This window comes from Pezoporus flaviventris, unplaced genomic scaffold (assembly GCF_033815535.1).
Source record: "Pezoporus flaviventris isolate CSIRO_AGI_PZ_B2104156 unplaced genomic scaffold, CSIRO_AGI_Pfla_v1 ptg000001l, whole genome shotgun sequence".
NCBI lineage: Eukaryota > Metazoa > Chordata > Aves > Psittaciformes > Psittacidae > Pezoporus > Pezoporus flaviventris.
Window position 1 is genome coordinate 51,495,473 of NW_026892549.1, and position 19,931 is coordinate 51,515,403.

Below are 19,931 nucleotides of genomic sequence, written 5' to 3' on the forward strand. Positions count from 1 at the left end.
GGTGTGGACAGTTGATGCAAAACACAGGATAATATTTTCAAAATTGCACATTTCCATCTAAAATCATATTAGTCATCTTTTCTAGACAAAAAATGAAGGGTTATGCCTACACTCAGAGTGAGGTTACTTAAAATGCAGACAGAAAATGGCACATAAAAGTTCTCAGCATTTTCAGAACATGGATTGATATATGTAGCTCTAAAAAATTCCAGGGTGTGGGTTTTTTCTTTTCTGGGAGAAAAGACAGATGTTTGAACTCTAGCATTACCCACAGCACTAGTCATGTTTTCCAGGTTGGCTTCCTCGATGAACTGTGGCTTCCAGTCTGTTATATCTCTGGGATTCCTCTTCTACTATATTGACATCTGGCATAGTGATTTTTCATGGTTTTGTGATTAGTTTCCCCATTTAAAATACATACTCCATTAAAAATGTTAAAAGGTAGTGACATATGTTATCTTCCAAAGGAAAGGTTGTGGCTGCAAAATGCTACCTCTGCTTTAATGGTTCAACATGAAGTTTAAATCATGGGTGGTTAGAGAGCCTAGTCATAACTTTGATTTTGTTTGTTTTCCTTACTTTTGAGTCAAAGCCTGCATCAAACAATAATCGGTGGTAAGACAGGCATCTGAAGCAAGAAGAGAGGGAGCAGTCTATAAAACAATGGAAGCACCAAGAAACCTCTCAAAGCTTGGTCACCTTTAGCATGGCTACTGTGGCCCAGCCCTTCCTTTAGCAACACCTAGAAAATGCTACTGAGATCAGAAAGGTTTCAGAGCAGTAAGCAAAAGCAAAACATGGTGATTGTTCTTTCTACTTACAGATAAAACAGGTAAAAAGCCCATATGTTGCACAAAACTGAGTTTTGAGCATGAAAATAATGTCCATGATGAGTTTGTGGCAGACAGGATTGTGACAAAATCAGCTGACAGAAGGTGACTTCATGGAATTATAGACTTAATCACTTTTTAACTGTACTTTTGTATGTCATCAGCTTGTACCACCCAAATTGCATGTTTGGGTTTTGTTTTTTTTTCAGCCTTATATCATAAATTAAAATAGATTTATGGTTGGAAATGTGATGCTCCAGGGCAGCCTCAGTTGTAGCGGTCATGAGATGGTCAAGATCAAGATCCTCAGGACAGTGAGAAGAGTGTGCAGCAAGCTCACTGCTCTGGAATTCAAGAGAGCAGACTTTGGCCTCTTCAGGAACCTGCTTAGTAAGGTTCTGTGGGATATGGTCCTAGAGGGCAGGGGAGCCCAAGACTGTTGGCTGATATTCAAGGATCACCTGCTACAAGCTCAGGAGTGTTGCGTCCCAACTGGAAGGAAGTGCGGCAGCAGGGCCAGGAGACCTCCTTGGATGGATAAGGAGCTGCTGAGGAAACTTAAAGGGGAAAAAGAGGCTTATAAAAGGTGGATGCAAGGCCAGGAGGCCTGGGAAGAATACAGGGATGTTGTCTGGGAAGCTAGGGACCAGGTTAGGAAAGCTAAGGTCCAGTTAGAATTAAACTTGTCTAGGGATGTAAAGGTAACCAGAAGGGATTCTATAGGCACATTGTGAATAAAAGACAGACTAGGAACAACGTGGGCCCTCTCTGAAAGCTATCAGGAGAACTGGCTACTCTGGCTTTGAAAAAGGCTGAGGTTCTTAATGACTTCTTTGCCTCAGTCTTCACTGACAAATGCTCTGACCGCACCAGTCACTCTTAGCAGAACTGCATCAAAAGAAAGTGGGTGGTCTCCACGTATAAGGTTCTTAAGTTCTCTGAAAATTATCACAGAATGATGAGTCCTTTGCTATTTGAAGCAGATAGGGTTGATCCCTCATATGTAAGTTCTTTATTCTGGGGAAATTTAGACATGTTGAGTCATAATGACTTGATTCTTGATGACTTCTTTGCCTCGGTCTTCACTGGCAAAGGCTCTGACCACACCACCCAAGTCTTGGAAGGCAGACACAGGGACTGTCAGAATGAAGACCCTAGGCCCACTGTAGGAGAGGATCAGGTTCGAGACCATCTTAAGAACCTAAACGTACACAAGTCCATGGGACCTGATGAAATCCATCTGCGGGTCCTGAAGGAGCTGGCAAATGAAGTTGCTAAGACACTGTCCATCATATTTGAAAAATCACGGCAGTCAGGTGAAGTTCCCAACAGCTGGAAAAAGGGAAATATAACCCCCATTTTCAAGAAGGGGAAAATGGATGACCCGGGGAATTACAGACCAGTCAGTGTCACCTCTGTGCCTGGCAAAATCTTGGAGCAGATTCTCCTGGAAGGCATGCTAAGGCACATGAAAAACAGCAAGGTGGTTGGTGACAGCCAGCACAGCTTCACTAAGGGGAAATCCTGCCTGACCAATTTGGTGGCCTTCTATGATGGGGCTATGGAACTGATGACTTGTGTAAAGTGTTCAACACTGTCCCACATGACATCCTTGTCTCTAAATTGGAAAGACATCAATTTGATGGATGGACCACTCGGTGGATAAAGAGCTGGCTGGATGGCCGCACACAAAGAGGTGTGGTCAATGGCTTAAAGTCCAGCTGGAGACCAGTAACGAGTGGTGTCCCTCAGGGATCAGAGTTGGGACCGGTCTTGTTCAACATCTTTGTTGCTGACATGGACAGTGGGATTGAGTGCGCCCTCAGCAAGTTTGCTGATGGCACCAGGCTGTGTGGTTCGGTTGATACGCTGGAGGGAAGGAATGCCATCCAGAGGGACCTTGACATGCTTGTGAGGTGGGTTGATGGCAACCTCATGAAGTTTAACCATGACAAGTGCAAGGTCCTACACCTGGGTCGGAGCAATCCCAGGCACAGCGACAGGTTGGGCAGAGAAGAGATTCAGAGCAGCCCTGAGGAGAAGGACTTGGGGGTGTTGGTTGATGAGAAAATGAACATGAGCCAGCTTCAGTGTGCGCTCACAGCCCAGAAAGCCAACCGTATCCTGGGCTGCATTAAAAGGAGCGTGACCAGCAGGTCGAAGGAGGTGATCCTGCCCCTCTACTCTGCTCTTGTGAGACCTCACCTGGAGTATTGTGTGCAGTTCTGGTGTCCTCAACATAAAAAGGACATGGAACTGTTGGAACAAGTCCAGAGGAGGGCCACGAGGATGATCAGGGGGCTGGAGCACCTCCTGTATGAAGACAGGCTGAGGAAGTTGGAGCTGTTCAGCCTGGAGAAGAGAAGGCTGCATGGAGACCTCATAGCAGCCTTCCAGTGTCTGAAGGGGACCTATAAGGATGCTGGAAAGTGACTCTTCATCAGGGGCTGTAGTGATAGGACAAGGAGTAATAGGTTTAAACTTAAACAGGGGAAGTTCAGGTTACATACAAGGAAGAAGCTCTTTACTGTAAGGGTGGTGAGGCACTGGAATGGGTTTCCCAGGGGAGCTGTGAATGTTCTGTCCCTGGCAGTGTTGAAGGCCAGGTTGGACAGAGCCTTGGGTGGCATGGTTTAGTGTGAGGTGTCCCTGCCCATGACAGGGGGCTGGAACTAGAGGATCTTAAGGTCCTTTCCAACCCTAGCTATTCTATGATTCTGTGATTCTATAAGATTGAGGTCATGTATTTCTGTTGCCTTTATCAATTCCTCATTTAAAATTGTATTTCTTAATTTTACATGGGACCAGTGCTTTTTGATGTCATGTCAGGTAATTTCTGCTACTTCTAACCTGTTGATATCTGAGTTTCCTTAATGTGCAGTCCCATGTGCTACAGAGATAATTAGTACAGCTGCCAGAGCTGTGTCTCCCTATTACTAAAGTGGCTGAGCTGCACACGAAGTCATCCTGCAAAGCCTCAAATGCCAGGAGTTCTGCCTGACTTACACACAAACAATCTGAATTTGTGAAAACATGCCTCTGCCAGGCAGATTAAATTAAGGCCATTTTAAATTAAGGAAGAAGAAAGTAGTACCTAGCCAAGGTTTTGTGGTTTAGCATATCTGTATTTTAGCATATTGTACAATTAAGTTAAGTTAAATAATCTAGACCCCTAGAATTGAGGGTTTTATTGGTTCAATTTTAGATTAATAATATATTTAATAAAATTGTAACTTATTGCATTTAACCTAGTTCAGGCTGAACCATAACCTAAAGCAGAAATGTTGGTTTATAATATCATCAAATTTTATATTCTTAATTTTTCATTTGATCAAGTGGTTCTAAATGTTTGTCTTTTCCACTAGTCTGAAAACAGTAATTGGAGTTCACCACTTCTGTGGAATGAGAGGGGGAGGTAACAGCAATAAACATAACATGACCTATATTTCTTCCTAGCAAGGAATATCCAGTAACTCTGTAATTTAGGGGGATGTTCAAAGCTACTTTCTAACACTCAGTCATAAAATGAGCTCAAGGCACTAGAGCTCAAAGTCTAGATCTTTGATAAGAATGTATATGAATAAATCAATTAATAAATTTAGTAACACAAACCAGTTATGTTGTAATGTCTTGCTTCCCTATCAGTGCTTACATTCTCAAAGTTTTCTGAGTACAGCACTGTCTTACTACTGTAACCACTAACATTTGCCAGAATTTCTTAACTGTAGTCATCTCTTTGTAGCTGCAGTGATGGCAAAGTCTCTTGTCTTGTGCTCCCCTGAGAGCGCCTCTTATTTGGATTCTTGGAAAATAAATCAGTGACTGTTTCAGCCCACATTCTAGTGAGTGGATGACCTCTGTATCCCTTTGGATAGCTCTGTAATGACTCACAAGTCTTGTCCAGTCCTGTCTTTCTTGACATTTTTCCATTCCTTCAGTTACAGAACAGTGATTTTTTTTTGCAGTTCAGCGTCAAGAACATGACAGAATTCTGTTTAACATAAATTAAGTTAGTTGATTAGATCTGTGCTTCTTACTGGGTTCTTCATGTGGCAGTTAATTTCATTTTCCCTGTTAGGAAATTCTGGTTGACAAGTTGGCATTCATAGCAGCTAGCAAACAGAGCAAGGTACCTCCTGGCTATCACTTGTCTCTGTGTACACCAGGCTATGCAGTGTGACATTTGTCTGGCATGCCATAGATTGCTCCCATGTTCAGCCCAATTTAATATATCAGTTTGCACAGATTGTATTTTGGAAAAGAAATTTGGCCACGCTGGTATGTGGAACTGTTTGATCACAAAACCTCTGTGTTACACAGTGGGAAGATAGTGATCTGTTTGCAAAAAAGAAGTCTGAGTAAAGTATACAGCCAGTACATGAGTTTTTTACAGGTCCAGAAAACCACCAGGAATATAGTATACATTAGGTGGAGAGTTAATTCTCATACAGCATTTCTGATAATAACTCTTAGTTGAAAACCAGTTACAGAAAATAAAGTTTTGTTATGTTTACTACCTCAGTGCAGGTAACACGACTAGCCAAAGCTATGGTGCTGAGAACTGGAACAAGTAGATTTCACCACACAAGAACATCTGTTACTCTATGGGCTGTGGGTCCATCCATTCCAGACCTCTGGTAACTAGGTGTAGCTAGGAAGCTGTAGCATCAGCATTAGCTTCCCATATTTTTGGGAAGCTAATGAGTTTCAGTAATAGACCTCTGTAAGACAGCTTTGTCCAGTTCATCCAGTATCATGTTCCTGTTCAGAGCTTCCATAAACTGTATCTCAGCTTAAAATATCTTTTAAGTTACTCCAAGAAAGAACATGATTTCTTGCAAAAGTAAATCTGAATCTTGTGTTATTTGATAATTTCTGAGGTTTTGTTTTTTTTTTAAATTTTGATAAATTTTTGTATTTTTCATAATTTTCATACCTTTGCAGACAAATAAGCAAAGTCATTACTCGAGATTTAGAATCATAGGATGGTTAAATCCAGGTTATTTGAGGTATTTATCCATCTTAATATTCACGTAAGATGCCTAGGGCAGATCTTAAAGACATTTAGACAACAACCTATTTGTTGAATGTTGTTTTTTTTTTTTTTTCTCCTTCTGAAAGAGTTTATAGCATAAGAATTGTTGGTTTTAGCTTTATTCTGGTTTTGAACACCAGAGTGCCACTGCACTGTGTGTAGTTGTTCAGGCTGGACCAGTCACCTGGTCTTTTGTAAAACCTGCCTGGGTCTGTCTGGGCAGTCAGGCTGTAGCTGAGCATTCGGCCAGAGTTTCCTTTCCCAGGAGGTTTGTGTTTTAGTCCCTTCACTATTTCTGGCCCTAGCTGAGCCCCGGTTGCTGCGCTGTCCTTCCCACATCCAAAATCCAGTGAAATAAAACCACATTTCATGTAAAACAGAATTCCTATCTGCTATGATAAAGGTTTAACAATCACAATGATGGTTACATTGTGTGGTGTAAATACAGCGGGTCTCTAGATCCAAGTTCTGGAAGTTGTCTTCTGTGCATACACATGTCTTTGCAACAGTCATTACAGAAGGAAAGCCTCACTTGTTTGGAGACAAAATATATGATTTTTTAGAAATAATGTTGTAACTGGAAGTTTTATTTTTATCAATAGATTTGATCATCTTGGCAAGAAAGAACATTCTTAGTGAAAAAGGCTGGATCTCAGAGTCTTTAGATAGAGTATTCTGAAGAAGGGATTATACGCAGTAACTAGCAGAAATACTCTGTGATTCTTATTTTATTCTTAAAACCATAGAATCATAGAATATTTTGGGTTGGAAGGGATCCCCAAAGGTCATCTAGTCCAACCCCCCTGCAATGAGCAGGGACATCTTCATCTAGATCAGGTTGGCCAGAATATTTAGGACTCCATCAGTGTGTGCAATAGAAATGCTGTTATAGCGGCCGAGTTACTGATGCTTAGTACTGCCAGCTTCTGGAATGTCTAGAACTCAATTTCTGCCTTACATTGCTAAAATTAATTTGGCTTTTTTATTTTTTTAACCTTTTCCAGTTAAAATTGAATATTTTAACACATTTAACGAATACTTCACTGAGTAGGTCCAAGGGCACTGATGCTTTCTGTATTTACAGTACCCACAACATTATCCTAGCTTTTGCTTCCATGGGGTGGGTGAAAGAAGAATCACTGATCTGGAGCACAGCTAAACAAAACCAGCTCTCAAGGTTGGTTTAAAATAAATATCTGTATCTTATCTTAAAATTAAAAACATGCATTTCATTATCACAGCCAGCATTGAGTTTCATTATTCCACTGTTAAATAAGCTTTTTTACACTAAATCCCATCCTGTTAAAATTTGCTGTCTTTTAAACACTAGAGGAACTGCAGTTACTCTGGAGATTGTTTTTTTTTTTTTAAATAGGCCAGTTTCTTAGCAAGCCTCTGCCTGAATGGTGTGCCTTAAGAATAACTGACAATGGTAAGAACAGAAAACTTTAAAAATATACAGCAACCCCTTATAGCACAACTTTAAGAAAAATGTGGCTTTGTATTTGCAGCTAATGACATTTCTGGTATTATTTTTACAGTAGCCAAGAATCCTTCATCCTTCTCTGTATGAGTGAAGGTGTGGGGCTGTTCGTACAGATGTACTGATCATAAATGTACTGATCATAAATAGCACTGAGCCTTTAAATTTTAAGATTTTGTTCTACTGGAGTCATAAAAGAATAAGCTTTCTTCTTGTGGACAAAATGCCATTGCAATTTTTTTAAATCTCAAAGATACCTCAAAATGTTTCCCCTCCGTCATTCTCATAGTAGTCAACTCTGTCCCAGAGATACTAATCCAGCTGGTATGGTACTACGGGATTATACAGTGCAACAATTACAAGCCAAAGGGATAAAATGTGAGCTTGCTTCCCTGCTCTACACTAAAACTCATTGGAGGTGTCAGTTACCACCCTTTAATGTAGTGGGCTTACAACATTCAGGCATCCAGCAAGGACTTGATTAGATGGGCTTTTTCGTTGCACATAATCCTCTAAGGGCTTGATAAATCTTTGTTATGTTTTGTTTTTTTCTATTAAAGTTTTGGAAATAGAAGATTTTTCAGGACAACATCTGAAGCTTGTGAATCAGGGGCATGACACACAAAAACCCCATGGCTCTGGGGCTGCTAAATCAGTCAGTATTTTGAAAGAACATGGAGGAATCAGCGGTAAAAACTCTATATAATCAATAACTAGTAACAATATTTTCTTGGTGCTTGCAGTGTCTGCCTGATAGAAAGTTTGTAGGGTTGGACTTGAATGAATTAGTTCTGTATTTCTTCTATATGAAACAGAAAATATCAAATGTTATGAATTTCGAATTCATGTTCTTTTATTTCCTCTCTCTTCCCTTTGGAATTCTGCCTAACAGGCAGTTAAAGCATTGAAGTTTGTCACTGTGGGATTAATGTTTTTCCATGCCGTACAGATGTGTGGGTTTTTTCTTAGCTGTGATTCTCATCAAGTAGTTTGGACTCTTTACTAAGTATGTAGCAGAGGAGAAAAGTGGTTTTTTTTCACTAACAATTTCCCTCTTATTTGTTAGTCTAGAAGAGTGATTTTGCATTCTCTAATGTTTTATGGAAAAGTCCTGTAAAAATATGATGAAAATCAAGTTTTGTTTTAGGAAATTTTATTCTAAAAAATAAATGGTGTTCTTTGGAAATAGATGACTATTATTTCTACAGCGCTTCTGAATTCTGCTGTGATTTATGAGGAAGGTTTTTCACATCTGTATAGTGAGGTATTCCCATTCATACTCAACTGTAGTTGAACAGTGAAATCCTATTCTTTGAAAACTTCCTGGAGTACTTCTGAGTATTGGGAAAGGGCTGCATGGCTCCCTGCATGCTTGTGCTATAACTGCTGCATTAGGAATGCAGCTTTGTTTGTGGATTCTTAAAGTGTTAGGCATGAAAATGTGTAATAAAATGTGGTGAGGGATCTAAAACTATTTAGAGAATTACGCTGATGGAAATGTATGAAAAAATTTGTACAACAGGTGTAGGTAAAATCCCACCCCCAAGAACAAAAAACCTCCAAACCACCTGAAATGTTGACATGATTGTTCTATAGTTTTAATAAATAAATGAATACAAACACCCCAAAAAAACTTCAACCAAACAAAACCCCCCAAAGAGCCACAAACCAAAACCTGAAGTTTTATAGTGTTTTAAACCCATGTTATGCTGTTTTGAATAAGAATCTGAAAGTTTATGGTGGCCAAATCTTGTGTTTCCCCATGACAGACCTTCAATATACTTACAAAAAAAATACACTTCCTAAGAGTCTGAGGTACAATTGGTCTTTTTGGATTAAGTTAACAAATCAACAATTTTGCCTGTATTTACATTTCCAGTTTCAGAATGGGTTGAACTGTAAACAATATGTTTCTTTGAACATCCCTGGGAAAGTGAAATTTAGTAGATATTTTTAGATATATTTTTTTAGCCTGGAAACATTTAATAAATACTCCACACTTGTAGAAAGAAAAGTGTTCATACTGCATAATTAGAAATGTGGAGAACACAGAAGGGAATGCAGTGGTGAACGCAGTGTCAAATCCCACCGAAGCAGTGCTTTCCCCACTCTTCTTGACAGGGGTATGGGAACTGTTGCAGCCTTGTAATGCTTATTCACTTACTGTGTGAAATTTGCTGACAGCTAACTTTATAGCCGCCAGATGAAAGTTTAAAGAGGCACTTGCAAATTACTTTAGTTCCCTGCTTATATACTAGGTATTAGCAATTTATCTCTCAAAGTTAAACTGTAAATTATGTGCCTTTGATGTAACACACTGAAAACCCATATGGGTAGTGGTCTCAGCTTTTTGTGATGTCTGGCATTTTGCCCTAGCTTGTGTTTCCATATATACTCTAGAGATGAGTAAAAGGTCTCCTTTTGCTTGGTCTATGAAAAGCTGCATGGAGCATTGCTTTGGTATGCTAGACAAAGGCCTATCTATATATTATGTAGTGGAAACTATATGGAAGGAAATTAATATTGTGAGTACGACTCTCCTTCTGCCAGGTCTCAGCAGTAGTTCCAGGTTATTGCTATGCAGAAATGCCATATGTTATTGCTTAGTGGTAACATCCGATGGGGTTCTGAGAGGCTGGTGGAAGGGGAACTTCAAGGCTCCCATGCAGATCTGGAATATTGCTTTATAAAAAACAGTAGGAAAATTCAGTCACCTCAGACCAAGTTAAACAGTAATGAAGGGACCATAACAAGGCTTGGAACTCTTTCCCTCCCTTCAAAGAATGCAGGACTTCCCAACCTCACTAAAAGAAATTTTTCTGGTCATTCTTTTCTCAAACACAGGGAACAGCTTGAGAGAGTTTAACTATGCAAAAACATACTGTAAGGACTTATAAGCTCTATGGGTAGTTCATGTGGGTGCCATAGGCTTTCATTCTGCCTCCTGCTAATCAAGTGGAAAATTTCTTACCATGAGAACAATGAGCCATGGAATAATTGCCCCAGGGAGGTTTTGGGCTCCCCAACACTGGACATTTTAAGATTTGACTGGACAGGGTGCTGGGATATGTAGTCTAGGTCATGCTTGCCTACAAAGGTTGGACCAGATGATCCTTGAGGTCCCTTCCATCCTGGCATTCTATTATGCTATGATTCAAAGAACAGCAAAACCACTTGCAGTGTCTGCCTGCCTGGTCCTCTCTTGTTACACTTCACTTGTCCTTCTATGCATGCAAGTAGAAGTCAGTGCTTTTTGGTTTTGTTTCATTTGTGCAACTGCTGCAGTGAGAGTCACTTTTGATCATCTTGCTGAGAAAAAGAATCAACAAATAACTGCCAGAAGTCAAGATGCACAGTTCCCACAGACAGTAAAAGTGAGTATCTGAGAAGACTTTCAGAATTCCTGTCCTAACCTCCTTAATGTTTTATCTGAGCTTGCATCTAAATTTTCCTTCAGCAGTTTGGCCATCAGTTGACTTACAAGACATGCATTTCTCATCTAAAGCTGTACTATGGTAATAGATAGGCTTTGCTTTTGTGATTGAATTGTAAAAACAGCACTGTCTGGAAGCAATTTTAAGAGCCCCTGCAACATATATAGTACACTATAAAGGCTTTCTGATTTGGAAAATACTTTCCACTCCATGAGGCTTAACACTTTTCGGGTAAAACAGCATTTGCGAGCAGTTTGTGCAAATCCAGCTACAAGCTTCCATCCATGCCCAATGATGTCATCTTTTGTAACCAGACTGAAAAGAGTAGGTGCTTTCTTTAAAGCTTTGGTTTCTAAATTACATTTATAATATAAGAAAAAGATGTGTCTTGCTTGCAGTAGCTGATAAGGTTCTTGGCTAGGCATTATCTGACAGCCTCCTGAACGGAATTTAAATCCACTGCAATTTCCCTTGCAGCTTTTAAGGGGAAGTGGAGTGGTTTGCATTGCCTAAATATACTGCTGTGTGAGTTGTACCAGTTGAGGAGATGATTGGCACTGCAGTTGGCCCTGCAGTGGGGACAGCCAAACCTCAGGTCACTGGAGCAGGCAGGGTGTTTGTCTGGAACTGCTGTGGGGAAAGGGACCTGCAGACAATGCAAGTGCTCCAGGCACAATGCGGAGTGGGGATGGCTGCAGAGAGGTTTATTACACGTCTGAATAAACTGCTTTCAGGTGGAAGTCTTTCTCCATTGAGAAAGCCAAGTGCAAGAACCTACACCTGGGTTATGGCAATCCCAGGCACAACTACAGATTGGGTGGAGAAATGATTCAGAGCAGCCCTGCAGAGAAGGACTTGTGGGTATTGGTTGATGAGAAAATGAACTGGCTTCAGTGTGCACTTGCAGCCCAGAAAGCCAACTGTGTCCTGGGCTGCATCAAAAGGAGCGTGGCCAGCAGGTTGAAGGAGGTGACCCTGCCCCTCTACTCTGCTCTCATGAGACCTCACTTGGAGTATTGTGTACAGTTCTGGTGTCCCTAACAAGAAGGATGTGGAGCTGTTGGAGCAAGTCCGGAAGAGGCCATGAGAATGATCAGGAAGCTCAAGCACCACTCATATGAAGACAGGCTGAGAAAGTTGGGGCTGTTCAGCCTGGAGAAGAGAAGGCTGCATGGAGACCTCATAGCAGCCTTCCAGTATCTGAAGGGGGCCTATAAGGATGCTGGAGAATGACTCTTCATCAGGGACTGTAGTGATAGGACAAGGAGTAATGGGTTTAAACTTAAACAGGGGAAGTTCAGGTTACATACAAGGAAGAAGCTCTTTACTGTGAGGATTGTGAGGCACTGGAACAGGTTGCCTAAGGAAGTGGTAAATGCTCCATCCTTAGCAGTGTTGAAGGCCAGGTTGGACAGAGCCTTGGGTGACATGGTCTAGTGTGGGGTGACATGGTCTAGAGTGAGGTGACCCTGCCCATGGCAGGGTGGTTGGAACTAGAGGATCTTAAGGTCCTTTCCAACCCAAACTCTTCTATGATGTTGGTATCCTATGCAATGAGTAGATTCTCCAACTGAAAAACAGAATGCAGAAATACTGTATGTCTTAAGAGAGCAAGCCTGGGGGTTTCAGGTTATATGAGCAGGAAAACATGAATTTCCGAAGGAACGCATCAACTTATTTCATAACCTCTGCTTAGCAGACAAGGAAGAAAGTGGTCTTTTTCTCCAAGCTAACTCGCACTCATGACATGTCTTCCATTGCAATCTGGGGAGCTCATGAAATAACCATTTACTCTGTAGAAGTTTTCCCTGTGAAATGAAAAGAGTGAGTCAGCTTTACAGCTATTACTTTCATGCAGTTTCAAAGCTGGGCTGCAAAATGGTCTGCTTTTACTCTCCAACAGATGCGAAATAAATTCACTGCTCTTACTGCAAACTCTTATCTTTTCCAAAGAGTTTCTGTATGAAACAAAAGATGTGCCTGAGCAGCGGAGGTGGCAGCAGTGTATGCTGTTCTTTGGTATTTGCAGAGAAGTGCTCTATGCACACAAATCAGGCTGAACATCCTTTCACTTGAGTAACATGACCATGAAAAGTCAGGGAATCCATGTACCCTGTGTCTGTGTTCTGTACTTAGTGACATGTGTTAACCTGTCAGGAGCAAAGCCTAAGGAGTGAACTTCAAAGTGCTTTCCTTCTGTGAATTGTTTCCTGTTGTCTGTTGATATACCACTAAAACATCTTGGTGGATAATATTTAATTAGAAACACAAATTTTGTCAGTATCGGACTGCCACTTTTTGATCTTTTTGATATTGGGTTATTTTAGTTTCTAGTTCTAGATATTTAGAGATTTTAGAGTTACAATTCTTTAAAATTTTAAAGAAATTAATTCTGTGGGATGTTCTTTATTTGAAGGTAGTAATGAGACTTGCCATATGGTTGTGAAAAGAGTTGTAGGTTATTCCAATATAAAGACTGGAATTGCAGTTGCATTATGCCTTTATAGTTCTTAATACTTGTGCAAAATTGGTATACAAATCTGTCATCTTAGAAAGGTAGGAGTTTTACACATACCTCCTTCGGGTACAAATAGGCCTGCAAAGAACAAAGCAGAGGAAATCACCTTCTAGTTGTTTAATGTCCTTTAATGTCCTTTAGCATATGATATGCGAGTTCTCTGACTGATTTTCGAACAGAAGAGTTGGTAAATTGCAGTGCCCTGGCTAGATTCCAGCAGGGAACTCCAGAATTCCCTGCCAAACTCCCCTCCGTGGTTACAGATGGGTAACACTTGCCTAAATAAAGCATCCACCCACTACAGATTCTCTTGTATATATATAAGTACACGCAGGATGCACAGGGTCAGTAGCTTCATGTCTAAGAAATCTATTGTGATAACACAGCAGCTTCTCACCGTTGTGTTGACCCCACCAAATTTTCTGAAATGATGAATTCTTTTTCTTTTTCCTTTTATTTTTTCCCCTCCTCCTTGCCTTTTATCAGGTTTACTTTTTGTTTTAGCACTTGTGGGGGAATTGATCAGATACATACCTGAGGGATAATAGGTCAACAGGTATTTGGCTGTGAAGAAAACTTTTCTTCTCTGCCAAATCCAATACTGAGGATGAAATTGCCAGAAATTTCTTTTGTAATAATGTCTAGCACTGCAATATGAAGTATTGCAATGGGTGAGCTGGCAATCTCTGTGAGAGGAAACGGTGAGGAGAAGGCCTGGTATCTCTAAGCCTGAGGATACTGGAAGGAGGGAAACTTCCCTCTCCATCCAAGAGTAGGATTTAAGTTTTGCAGCAGACTGACTTTTGAAGACATGCTTTAAAGAAGCATTCTTTTTAATTTTGCCTACAGGAAATCTTTATATTGCTTCTCATGCAGAAACCAAGATGTATGTCTTCAGCAGGATGTGTCTGAGCATTATTTCCAGACCAGGATCTTGTCTTTGCTTCTTATATACCAGCTCCTTTGAACAAAAGAAAATGAGAAAGAAGCTATACAACAGGCTCCTGGGAAATGTGTATTATTTTCAGAGAGAACCCCAAAGAAAACGTTTTTCTCAGTGAAAAGATAAAAAGGGTTGTACTTAAATATTTCTCATTTGAAAGATGTTTGCAGAGGGTTGCGTGAGGCAGCATTAATCTGACATGGTGAATATCCTGGGCCAACAGTTGTATTATTACCTTTTAATTTTTGCTGTCTGTTACATAAAACATAGAATAAAACCCAATTTATCTTAGTGTTACATATAGGGTACATGGAAGCATTTTCTTATACCTAAATAAGTAACAAACATCTGTACTTGAAACTAAAAGTACATTTAAGCTTACTGTTTAAATATATGTTTCTACCATAACAGGAATCTGACAATTCTAGAACCATCACCACCATGCTGCTTCTTCTTACAGTCTTTGTTCAGTTGGATGTGAGGGAAAATAAAGTTCTTTAATCTCTAATAGATTTTGTTTTCCTAAGGTTTCAAAAAGCAATTGCTCTTTAGAAGTCGTGTTTGCAGATTTCTTTGGCAAATATCCTTTTGGTGCAGCTATATGTTCATATTCTCATCCTCTTGTTAAATTGATTAAGAAATAGCTGATAATGATTTAATATTTCCTTGATAATTAAAATGGTCATTCAGTATGTATTTTTGTACCCTAACCCCAGATTTATGTTTGCAAGTGTTGCAGAATGCAGTGATTTATAAGCTCTTGCTAGTTGTCAGGGTAATGGAGACTGGCTTGAAATCTAGGAATCTCAGATGCAAGTAGGACTTTCACAGTGATAGGATTTCACCCTTGGATTATGCTGAGAGTTGCCACTCAAGAGATGCCTGGAAGCTTCAGCAATTTATTACTTTTCTCTTGGGAAATAAGAAGTCATTTCAGACTTATGTCAGAATCCATCTGAGTGGCTATGGAAGGAGGCAAGTTCCAAAATCACTGTAAATCAAAAATGAGGCCAATGACAGTTTTTGTTCACTGCAAGCTGCCTGCACTTCTCAGTATCTAAATATAGCTTTAATATACATGGCTGGAAGGAAGGATTAGTACCATCCTATGATAAATAAGATTAAATAGAATAATCTATTTGAAGTTCCTCTGGAATTTGCCACTCCTACATTTGTACACTTTTAGCTACTTCTGGAGGAAAGTGAGTGAAAGCAATTTTCCTGAGATCTGTATTTGCAAGCTTCTTTTGTAAGAATCAATAGCTCTTGATTTATTTGGAAAATGAAAAATATAATCTATGCCTTCTTCTGTATTTTGTCATATTGCTGATAAAATATTGCGGCATTTCATCAGAAAATCTGGAGAAATGGTCAGTCTTGTGATGCAGTAGATATCAACTGATTAGATGAATGGTTTATATTTTGAATGCTCAGTAAAATAACACATAGGTTGAGTTTACATTCTGAAATCTGATTTTGTGATGGAGGGAGGGAAAGAACATACAAGGGGTGTCTTCTAAGCAGTAGTCACAAGGTCAAAGTATGAAGAATAAACTTGTTCTAAAATGTATCAGTTTAATCTTCAGGCTTTGTGAGATAGAATCATAGAATCAGCTTGTTTGGAAAAGACCTTTAAGATCATCAAATCCAACCTTTACCCCAGCACTGCCAAGTCCACCACTAAACCATGTCACTAAGGGCCTTGTCTATATGATTATTGAACATTTCCAGGGACGGTGATTACACCACTTCCCTGGGAAGCCTGTTCTGATACCACTCTCTTTGTGAAGAAATTTTTCCTAAAATCCAATCAAAACATCCCCTGATGCAGCTTGAGGCCATTTCCTCTTGTCCTATCTCTTGTTACTTGGGAGAAGAGACCAGCCACCTCCTGGCTCCATCCTCCTTTCAGTAGTTGTAGAGAGCAATAAGGTCCCTCCCAAGTCTTCTCCAGACTGAACCCCCCAGGTCCCTCAGCCATTCCGATCACACTTGTGCTCCAGGCCCTGCACCAGCTCCGTTGCACTTCTCTGGACCCGCTCCAGCACCTCAATGTCTCTCTTGGTAGTGAGGGCCAGAGCTGAACACAGGATTTGTAGCCTCATCAGTGCTCAGTACAAGGAGATGATCACTGCCCTGGTCCTGCTGACCACCCTATTGCTGATACAGGCCAGGATGCTGTTGGCCTTCTTGGCTCCCTGGGCACAAACTGGCTCATATTCAGCTCCATCACTCAGGACTCCCAGGTCCTTTTCCACCAAGCAGCTTTCTAGATACTAACCTGCAAGCCTGTAGATATATGTCCTGGGTTCAGCAGTAGCAGTCATTTTTCTCCTTCTTGGTAGCTGGTGTAGTGCAGTGTTTTGACTTTCAGCTCGGGAACAGAGCTGATAGAGATGTTTTGGTTTGGCCAAGGACTTTGTGAGCCTCATGCTCTGCCAGGGGGGAGGGGAAGCCAGGAGGAAGCAGAGACAGGACACCTGACCCAAACTGACCAAAGAGGTATTCCACACCACAGCACGTCATGCCCAGGATGTAACTGGGAGTTAGCCGGAAGGGCTGGGAGACTGCAGGGTTGGAGGAGGTATCGGTCAGAGCTTGGTCGGGCTTGGGGGGCGAGTTATCGGTCAGCGGGTGGTGAGGTGTTGTATTCTCTTCCCTTGTTATTTCCTTTATCATTATTATCATTGGTGGTAGCAGTAGTGATTTGTGTTATACCTTAGTTACTAAACTGTTCTTATCTTAACCCGTGGGAGTTGCATTCTTTTGATTCTCCTCTCCGTCCCTCCGAGAGCAGGGGGAGGGCAAGAAAGGGGGGGAAGTGAGCGAACGAGTTACCTGACTGGGTTTAAACCACGACAGTTCTTTTTGGCGCCCAACGTGGGGCGCGAAGGGTTGAGATAACGACAGATTTGACTGGATTAATAGTCATTCGTCACAATGCTGATTTATTGGGTATCAGAGTTGTTCTTCTTGATCTCACAGCTTCAGACCGTTGTAACTTACGTAGAGCCGGTATTTGCTGTGTTAGTGTTTATCAAGTGTGGGGCCTGGGCTAAGGTTCTTGTCTCACTGTGCTTTATGGCAATGGCTTGTAATACGGGTGGGCTCCAGCAGCAGGGCGGGACGGACGTGGCCGTGGACTTGTACCTGGCCGTCCGGCTGCTCTTCACCGTCCTGGCCCTCACCCTACTCTCCATCTTCGTGAGGCTGCGGGGAACTGAGGGGGAGCGGTCCCGGGAGCCGGCGGCTGCTGAAGCGGCCCGGGAGAGCGGCCCCGGGGACCAAGCGGCGGCGGGAGCGGGGCCGGAGGCCGCCAGGGGACGGCTGCCGGTGGAGGAGGCCGGGGCGGTCGAGGAGGAGAAGGAAGCGGCTGCCGAGCAGCGGGAGAAGGCGGCGGAGGAGCCGAGCCCCGCGGAGGAGCCGAGCCCCGCGGAAGAGCCGAGCCCCGCGGAAGAGCCGAGCCCCGCGACGGCCGAGAGCATACCCCGGAAGCCGCCTGCCGAGCCCCAGGAGGATGCAGGAGACCACGCAGCATTTCCCAGCAAGGCAGAGGAGGAAGAGCTGGACTCAGGAAAAGAGAAGCTGGCGGTGGGAGAGCCGGCAAGCACAGCAGCTACACCAGCCCCAGTGACAAGTACAGCAGCTACACCAGCCCCAGTGACAAGCACAGCAGCATCGTTTGAGAGTTCTGAAGGCTCTGAATGGCCTTTGGGTATCCTTGGGACCTGCCTGCTGATCGTGATGGGGATCAGCATGTTGGCACACACACAGGCTGTGGTCTACCCACAACCATTTTGTCTGATCTCAACAGTTAAGCAGAGTCAGGTTTGGGTCTTGTCTGGGATTAGACGACAATATAGGGGGACCAAGAGATTTTCCCCAAGGCTGGAGAGTCATGAGTGGCAGGGTGTGTGGGGCAGTATGGGCAAGTATCTAGTCCACTGGGCCCCTCCAGTGCTTTGGAAGCGTCGGAGATGGAAGGCAGCTGTATGGAGTCCCCAGCAACAAGCTGCAGAAACTGCTTAAGGGGACAGTGAATTATTTTAAGCCTGGTGGGCCCATGGCACTTCAGGCCATCAGAGCAGAGATGCAACATAGAGATGGACTCATGATCGAGGGGTGGACTTAGCAATGGACACTATTGCCCCGATTATTCACGAGTGTGAACACTGCACACAGTCTCTCCTGCTCTGGAAGACTGTTACAAGAGGTGGAGCCTGACATCATGGACCAGATGGACTCAGCAGCTTTATAGCTACTGGTCCATGCACTTAGATAAGAGTGATGGTATATTGAAAATGTGGGATCTGAGCATGACGTGAATGGTATGGAATAAGGGGTGGATAATGTCCTGGGTTCAGCAGTAGCAGTCATTTTTCTCCTTCTTGGTAGCTGGTGTAGTGCAGTGTTTTGACTTTCAGCTCGGGAACAGAGCTGATAGAGATGTTTTGGTTTGGCCAAGGACTTTGTGAGCCTCATGCTCTGCCAGGGGGGAGGGGAAGCCAGGAGGAAGCAGAGACAGGACACCTGACCCAAACTGACCAAAGAGGTATTCCACACCACAGCACGTCATGCCCAGGATGTAACTGGGAGTTAGCCGGAAGGGCTGGGAGACTGCAGGGTTGGAGGAGGTATCGGTCAGAGCTTGGTCGGGCTTGGGGGGCGAGTTATCGGTCAGCGGGTGGTGAGGTGTTGTATTCTCTTCCCTTGTTATTTCCTTTATCATTATTATCATTGGTGGTAGCAGTAGTGATTTGTGTTATACCTTAGTTACTAAACTGTTCTTATCTTAACCCGTGGGAGTTGCATTCTTTTGATTCTCCTCTCCGTCCCTCCGAGAGCAGGGGGAGGGCAAGAAAGGGGGGGAAGTGAGCGAACGAGTTACCTGACTGGGTTTAAACCACGACAATATAGCAGGCTGTAGATGAGGGTTTTAGCAGGAAAAAAAAGTAATTAAAACTTTATGTTAAAATATGGAGTGGGGGAACATGCCATACATGTCTAGGGAGCTGTATAGTGTGGTATTTTGGCAGATGATGGCACTAAGTGGCTTGATGGGTCGTCTTCTTTCAGTTGGGTGATTGTTTGATTCCTCATATGATCCGGACCTTTGTCTGAACAATTATTCTTGTTGTTGTGGAGATCACAGCATGAGGAGTTTGCAATGCTGTAAATGATTAGTAGCACAGCAATGGTCTTTGGTACAGGAGTCAAGGATTTTTGTGCCTGTGATATTCTTATGGCCATAGACACATTTAGGGGATCAGGAGGTTGTAACTGTTTCCTTGTTGGGGTATACTGCCCTGATACATATTTATACACACACATAAAAATATATATATACTGAATGAAGTTTGTTTACAGTGTATATGTTAGTGTAAAGTAAATGAGTTTTGAGAAGGGAGAATTCTCATTTGGCAGTGTATTAGCAAAATGACTGGAGATTAAAAGGATTCTGTCAAAACTGTTAGGCCTCCGATTATTTTTTTTTTTAATCAGATGTAATACTTGTAAGGTATGTCATGTTGATAATGCTAAAAAATGAAATTCATCTTAGAACAGACTTGATATGGACAGGTGTAGGTCAAGCTGCTAATGTACTCATCCTAATTCAGAGAGACAACTTTAAAGCATGTTTCAGCCTCCAGGGCATCTCCTGATGGATGGTTATGACAGTTTATGTAC